The sequence below is a fragment of the Lactuca virosa genome, chromosome 4, assembly GCF_052849685.1.
Source record: "Lactuca virosa cultivar CGN04683 chromosome 4, Lactuca_virosa_CGN04683_v6, whole genome shotgun sequence".
In the NCBI taxonomy this organism is placed as follows: Eukaryota; Viridiplantae; Streptophyta; class Magnoliopsida; order Asterales; family Asteraceae; genus Lactuca; species Lactuca virosa.
The window spans coordinates 10,191,257-10,199,712 of NC_136429.1; the positions used below are offsets into that span (position 1 = coordinate 10,191,257).

General features: G+C 27.1%; 1 long non-coding RNA gene across 1 annotated transcript; it reads left to right on the forward strand.

Moving 5' to 3' along the window:
• The first annotated feature begins 177 nt into the window (after nucleotides 1-177).
• Nucleotides 178-1,898, forward strand: LOC145109627 (uncharacterized). The gene is made up of 5 exons (XR_013709105.1): nucleotides 178-736; nucleotides 851-908; nucleotides 1,022-1,194; nucleotides 1,261-1,472; nucleotides 1,630-1,898. It is a non-coding gene; the product is annotated as an uncharacterized LOC145109627 (long non-coding RNA).
• Nucleotides 1,899-8,456: the final 6,558 nt, after the last annotated feature.

An 8,456-nucleotide genomic window follows, 5' to 3' on the forward strand; every position in this document is an offset into this window, starting at 1 on the left:
AAATAAAAAACAATTAAACAGTAATTTGGCTGGTTAGTAATAGGCAATTAATTAATGCGAAGATTCTAATTAATTTCATGATCTTCAAGCGGCTGGGGCACAAACGGTTCGTTTGACTACAAAGTGAGTGCCAGTCGTGCCTGAACTCTTCATATTTCCTTCTTTCTTTCTTCTTCCTCTTCGCATCCACTTTTCCAATTTTCCAATCGTTTTCCTCTGGTGTTCCAAGAATAAAATAAATTGATTTGAAGAAATTGGTGACAGCGGAAGAAGACGATGATGTCGGAGGGCAAGCGTTCTTTTTCTCATGCTCTCCATTTTTTCTTCAGTTATCCATTCTATAAACCCACATTACCCATACTCGTAATTTCTATCCGGTGATCAATAGTACATAAACATTCGCTGTACATCTCACGCCACCTAGCCTGCTGCTTCCATCTTCTTTTTCCCTTCTTGATCCAACGCTTCACTTAACTTCTCCTCTACCGCCTCTGTTTCTTGAAACCGAAGCCTCTCACCCCAAATATCAACTTATACGACCCAACCCCACTGAAGCGAAGACTTGAAATATTCTTTGGTTTGATCTCAACTAATCAAGCGTCCATAATTTTGAAGCAAAGCAGAGAAATAACGAATGATTATCATCATGGTTTTCCACTTTTTTCTTCGACATCTTTGCTTTCACCCAAATCGACGCCTCTCACAGGCTCCTGCGCAGGCGATGTCTATACCAGAGGTGTGAAGTTCATATGTTCCATTAAACTTACAGTTTTATTGGGTTTGACATGTTTTTTTATTATATTAGGGATTCGGTAATGTATGACTTATGTTTCGTTGTATGTGTTTGTAGGAGCTGTCACATGTTATGGGAAAGACAGAGAAGAAATTTTGTTTATATTCAGTTCTGGGTATGTTCTGTTGCTGTTATTTCTTTGCAATTTGAATTTTCTGATTGTGATTGTAAGATACAATTGAGTGATACTAAATTCTTATTGTAACTTCTCATTCTCTGTCATCTGAGTGATGGAACTACTCATGGAAGAACACACAGTGAACCACAATTCTCAGGGAGGATCATCATTGCCCTCATACACAAAGAAGAAAAGCTTTTCTGTATATGAATGAATAATGATTCAGTCAAAAGTAGCAAAATAAACAAGAAAACAGCTGATGGAGGAAATGGATTTAAATATGGTATATAAACCTGGAGTAATTAAAAACTGTTTACTGAAAAAACTTATTGATCCTTTACTTTTACAGGGTGCTTGCAATGGCAATGGATAAGTCAAGGGTATTAAACAAATATATATAGTTTCTACTATAAATATTGTCTAGAAGAGTGTTTCAAACAACAGTGGAACTTGTTTTAAAGGTGTCATTCTCATTCAGTTAGTTCTTTTTTTGAATCCTCCAAATTCTGATGAGAACTATATCCATACTACATCATTGTTCTCGTAGCTTGAAATCTTGAGGTATTTTTGAATCCTTTTGGTTTTAATTTAACATCTACTAGAGGTGTGAAGTTCATATGTTTCATTAAACTTACAGTTTTATTGGGTTTTGACATGTTTTTTATTAGATTAGGGATTTGGTTGTGTATGACTTATGTTTTATGGTATGTGTTTGTAGGAGCTGTCATCACATGTTATGGGAAAGACAGAGAAAATATTTTCTTTTACCAATTAAATTTATATTTAGTCCAACGTATGTCATCTCCTTCTGTTGTTTTTCTTTTTCAATTTCAATTTTCTTATCTATGCATTTTAATTTTAAAGCATTCTACTTTCAAAAACCTCAATTTTAAATTGAATTTTTAAATTTTACAATGTACTTTGACTTTTTTTTTCAGTAACATCAAACTTTTTTTTTTACTTTGAAAAAAACTTCCAATTAAAGAATCCTACTTTCAAAAACATCCATTGTACATTGAATTTTCAAAAATCATCCCATTTTTAGCATTCTACTTTCATTTTTCTTTCTATAACATCACTGAAACATAAGACATCACTTTTCTCATCTATGCATTTTACTTTTAAAATTTTTCCAATGAAAGCATTCTATTTACGAAAACTTCCATTTTACATTCATTTTTCAAAAATCATCCCATTTTTTGCATTTTATTTCTTATTTTTCTTTCTATAGCATTATTAAAACATCAAATTTTTTTTTCTCATTTATGCATTTTACTTTCAAAAAAACTTGCAATTAAAGCATTCTACTCTAAAAATTATTCATTTTACATTAAATTTTTAGAAATCATCATATTTTAGCATTGTACTTTCACTTTTCTTTCTTTAACATCATTGAAACATCAAACTTCTCCTTTTCACATCTGTGCATTTTACTTTGAAAAAGTTTCCAATTAAAGCATCCTACTTTAAAAAACATCATTTTTACATTGAATTTTCAAAAATCATCCCATTTTTAGCATTCTACTTTCACTTTTCTTTCTGTAACATTATTGAAACATAAAACTTCTCTTTTTCTCATTTATGCATTTTACTTTGAAAAAAAATTCCAATTAAAGCATTCTACTTTGCAAATCATCCGTTGGACTTTGAATTTTCAAAAATCATCCAATTTTTAGCATTGTACTCTAACTTCATCCATTTTACATTGAATTTTTAAAAATCATTCCATTTTTAGCATTGTACTTTAACATTTTTTATCTATAAAATCATTGAAACCTCAAACTTTTTTTTTTCATTTATACGTTTTACTTTGAAAAAAACATCAAATTAAAGAATTCTACTTTCAAAAACATCCATTTTACATTGAATTTTCGAAAATCATCCAAATTTTTAGCATTGTACTTTAACTTTTCTTTCTGTAACATAATTAAAACATCAAACTATTTTTTTTATCTATGCATTTTGCTTTGAAACAACTTCTATCTAAAGCATTCTACTTTAAGAAACATCCGTTTTATGTTGAATTTTCAAAAATCATCGTATTTTTAGCATTGTAATTTAACTTTTCTTTTTGTAACGTCATTAAATTATCAAACTTCTCTTTTTCTCATCTATGCATTTGACTTTGAAATTTTTTCCAATTCAAGCATTCTACTTTCAAAATATTCCTTTTTACATTCAATTTTCTAAAATCATCTTATTTTTAGAATTGTATTTTAACTTCTCTTTCTTTAACATTATTGAAACATCAAACCTTTTTTTCTCATCTATGCATTTTACTTTGAAAAATTTTCCATTAAAGCATTATACTTTCAAAATCATCCATTTTACGTTGAATTTTCAAAAAATTTCAATCAGATCATTTTATTTCAAAAACTTCCATTTTACATTTGATTTTCAAAAATCATCCCGTTTTGGCATTTTACTTTAATTTTTTCTTTATGTAACATCATTAAAACATCAAACTTCTCTTTTTCACATCTATGCATTTTACATTGAAAAAAAATTACATTTATAGCATTGTACTTTAAAAAATTTCCAGTTTACATTCAATTTTCAAACATCATTCCATTTTTAGCATTGCCTTTTAACTGTCTTTATGTAACATCTTTGAAACATCAAACTTTTCATTTCTCATCTATGCATTTTACTTTGAAAAAAATTTCAAATAAAGCATTTTATTTTAAAAATTTCCATTTTACATTCGATTTTCAATAATCATCTCTTTTTTAGCATTATACTTTCACCTTTGTTTTTGTAACCTCATTTAAACATCACACATCTCTTTTTCTCATCTATGTGTATTACTTGGACAAAACTTCCTATCAAAGCATTTTATTTTCAAAAGCTTCCATTTTACACTGAATTTTCAAAAATCATTCATTTTTACCATTGTGCTCTAACTTGCTTCTCATTTTCTCATCTATGCATTTTACTTTGAAAAAAACTTACAAATAAATCATTGTACATTTCAAAATATTCCATTTCAGACTTAATTCTTAAAAATCATCCCATTTTTAGCATTGCACTTTAACTTTTTCTTTATGTAACATCTTTAAAACATCAACCTTCTCATTTCTCATCTTTGCATTTTATTTTGAAAAAACTTTCAATCAAAGCATTTTATTTTCAAAAACTTCCACTTTACATTCGATTTTCAAAGTTTATCCCATTTTTAACATTATACTTTCACTTTTGTTTCTGTAACCTCATTAAAACACTACACTTTTCTTTTTCTCATCTATGCGTATTACTTTGAAAAAACTTCCTATCAAAGCATTTTATTTTCAAAAGCTTTTATTTGACACTGAATTTTCAAAAATATCCATTTTTAACATTGTGCTCTAACTTGTTAACTTCTCTTTTTCTCATCTATGCATTTTACTTTGAAAAAATTCCAATTAAAGCATTCTACTTTCAAAATCGTCCATTTTATATTTAGTTTTAAAAAATCATCCATTTTTTGGCATTGTATTTTAACTTTTCTTTCTGTAGCAATATTGAAACATCAAGCTTCTCTTTTTCTCATCTATGCATTTTACTTTGAAAATTTTCCAATTAAAGCATTCTACTTTCAAAATCATCCATTTTACATTGAATTTTCAAAAATCATCTCATTTTTAGCATTCTACTTCCACTTTTTTTTATGTAACATCAAACTTCTCTTTTTCTCATCTATGCATTTTACTTTGAAAAAAACTCATAATTAAAGCATTTTATTTTCAAAAAGTTCCATTTTACATTCAATTTTCAAAAATAATCCCATTTTTAGCATTATACTTTCACTTTTGTTTCTGCATATTAACTTTTTATTAATGTAACATCTTTGAAACATCAAACTTCTCATTTCTCATCTATGCATTTTATTTTTGAAAAAACTTTCAATCAAAGCATTTTATTTTTAAAATCATCCCATTTTTAGCATTTTATTTTGAAAAAACATTCAATCAAAACATTTTATTTATAAACATACATGCATTTACTTTGAAAAAATATCCAATTATAGCATTCTACTTTAAGTTTTCCTATTATTAACACATTGTATTTTAGAAAATCTTTCCATTTTTAGGATTTTACCTTCAGTTTTCTTTCCGTTACTTTATTGAAACTTAAAAAAATTCTCATCTATGTATTTTACTTTGAAATTTTTTCATATATAGCATTTTACTTTTACTTGTCTTATATTGAGAACTTTGCATTTTCAAAATTCATCCTTATATTAGCATTGTACTTTTACTCTTCTTTCTTTTACAACATTGTAACATCAAACTTTGAAAAATCTTCCTATTATTAGCACATGCCATTTTTTAATATCATTTAATATTTAGCATTGTACTTTCACTTTTCTTTCTGTTACAACATTGAAACCTCACACTTTTTTTTTTCTCATCTATGTACTTTACCTTGAAAGAAACATGAACCAATCTAAAGATATATATAGAAAATTTGATATGAGTGAACTTTCAATGTAAGGATAAGGAGCATAACCTTAATGTAGGAATACATTAGGATTGAATGATGACACGAAAAGATGAAATATGATCATCATGTTCTATGTTTTAAGGATCCCATGGTTATGTTTTATCATTATGATAGCATAGCAAATAGATTCATGACAACAAGATTGTATCTTTGTACTAATAAGTACCATTTGAATTTGAGTATCATATATGTATATGTGCTTTGAGGATATGATTAGTATGATGAGGTTAAAATATGTTAATTTTAGACTTTATCTGGTAATGATTTAAGAATTTGATGAATTTTGGTTTTCTCATTCTTAACATATTGCATTTTGAAAAATCATCCAATTTTTAGCATTTTACTTTTACTTGTCCTTCTGTAACAACATAATAAGATCAAGATCCTTCTCAGGGAAAAGAATCCTAATCGACCACCTGTGTTTCGAGGGAGTTCTCCAATTGACCAGTCAAAGACTTTTTATTAATGCATAAAAAAATAAACAACCCTATGGAGCATTATTTATAATGTCTTGCTAATCTATTTAGATACCAAAACCGAATCCTAGAATATAGGAATCCTAAACTGAAACAAACTAATATTCTGATTACAAGGAAAAACTAAATAAAAGAAAACAATTAAATTATCTCTTGAATGTTGATGCCTATCTCCTGCGATGATAGACTTGACCAAAACGCCCTTGGGTTGTATCACAACATTGAAACATGAAACTTCTTTTCTCATCTATGTATTTTATTTTGAAAAATCATCCAATTATGCCATTCTACTTTTAGTTTTCTTATTATTAGCATATTGACTTTTCAAAAACCATCCTACTTTTAGCATTCCACTATCATTTTTCTTTTTGTTACAACATTGAAACAACAAATTTCTTTTTTCTCATCTATGCATTTTACTTTGAAAAATCTTCCATATGTAGCCTTCTACTTTCAGTTTTCTTCTTATGAGAACTATGCATTTTCAAAAATCATCCCTATATTAACATTGTACTTTCATTTTTTTTCTTTTACAAAATAGTAACATCAAACAATGAAAAACCATCCTATTATCAGCACATTGCATTTTTAAAAATCGACCCATTTTTAGCGTTGTACTTTTGTTTTTAGTTTTGTTTCAACTTACAACAAGAAACATTAAACTTCTTTTTTTCATCTACTCATTTTACTTTGAAATATCACCACATTATAAAATTCCACTTTTAGTTTTTATTTTTATTTTTTACCCATTGCATTTTCAAAACTCGTCCTATTTTTAGCATCGCTCTCTCACTTTCCTTTCTGATACAACATTCAAACATCAAACTTTTTTTTTCTCATTTATGCAATTTACTTTAAAAATTCATCCATTTATAGCATTCTACTTTCAGTTTTCTAAATATTCACATTTTATTTTTAAAAATCAACCCATTTTTAGCGTAATGTTTTCAGTTTCCTTTGTGTTAAAACATTGAAACATATCATTATGCTTTAAAAAAATTATCCATTTATAGCATTATGCTTTTTTTTGTAATATGAACTCATTGATTTTTAAAAATCATCTCATTTTAGCATTGCTTTCACTTTCTTTGTTGTTACAACATTGAAACATCTTATCGTTTTCTTATATTAACAACATTGAAACATCAACCATTTTTTTCTCATCTATGCAATTACTTTGAAAATTAATCCATTTATAGCATTCTACTTTTAGTTTTCTAAACATTAACATTTCATTTTTAAAAATCTTCCCATTTTTAGCATTGTGATTTTACTTTCCTTTCTATTACAACATTGAAACATCAAACTTTGAAAAATCTTCCATATATAGAGAAACTTTCAGTTTCTTACTATTCTTAGCACATTGCATTTTAAAAAATCATCCCATTTTTAGCATTTTATTCTCACTTGTCTTTCTGTAACAACAATGAAACATGAAACTTCTTTTTGCTCATTTATGCATTTACATTGAAAAATCTTCCAAGTATAGCATCATACTTTCTGTTTTATTGTTTATTAGTACACTTTATTTTCAAAAATCATCCCATTTTTAGCATTGTGCTTTCACTTTCCTTTCTGTAACAACATTGAAGCATCAAACTTTTTTTCTTCTCATCTATTTATTTTACTTTGGAAAATCATCCATTTATAGCATTCTACTTTCAGTTTTCTAAGTATTAACACATTGCATTTTTAAAAATCATCCCATTTTTATCATTGTGCTTTCACTTTTCTTTTCTGTTACAACATTAAAACATCATTTTTTTTTCTGATTAAGCAATTTACTTTGAATATTCATCACATTATAGCTTTCTCCTTCCAGTTTTCTAAATATTAAACACAATGCATTTTTAAAGATTATCCTGTATTAACATTGTGCTTTCACTTACCTTTCTGTTAGAACTTAGAACATACAAACATTAAACTTTTTTTTTTCATCTATAAAATTTACTTTGAAAATTCATGCATTTATACCATTCTACTATTAGTTTTTTTAAAATAATTACACATTATATTTTTCAATGTGATGATTTTTCAAAGTAATTTACATAGATGAGAAAAAAAAGTTCGATGTTTCAATATTGTAATGTGTAAATGGGATATTTCATTTTGAAAATTCATCCCATTTTTAGCATTGTACTTTCACTTTTCTTTTTGTTACAACATTAAAACATCTAAACTTCATTTTTCTCATCTATGCATTTTACTTTGAATTAACATGAACCATTCAAGGGGATGCTAAGAATGTACGAATAATAGAAAAATAAATTTAGAAATTTTATTACGAGTGGACACTTAGTGTAAGGATATGGATCAGAAGTTTGTTTAGGGATACATTAGGATTGGAATGATGACAAAAAGTGTATTACATGTGAAATGAGCAATGTTTTAAGGATCCCATGACTATCTTTTATCATATTAAACATAGCAAAAAGATTAATGACTACAAGATTGGATATTTGTACTAATAAGTAAATTTGAATATTTAAGCATCCTATATGTATATGTGCTTTGAGGTTGAGAATATAATTAGCATGATGAGGTCAAGAATTGAGGATATGCCGGGTAGGAGTGTATCATAAACTTA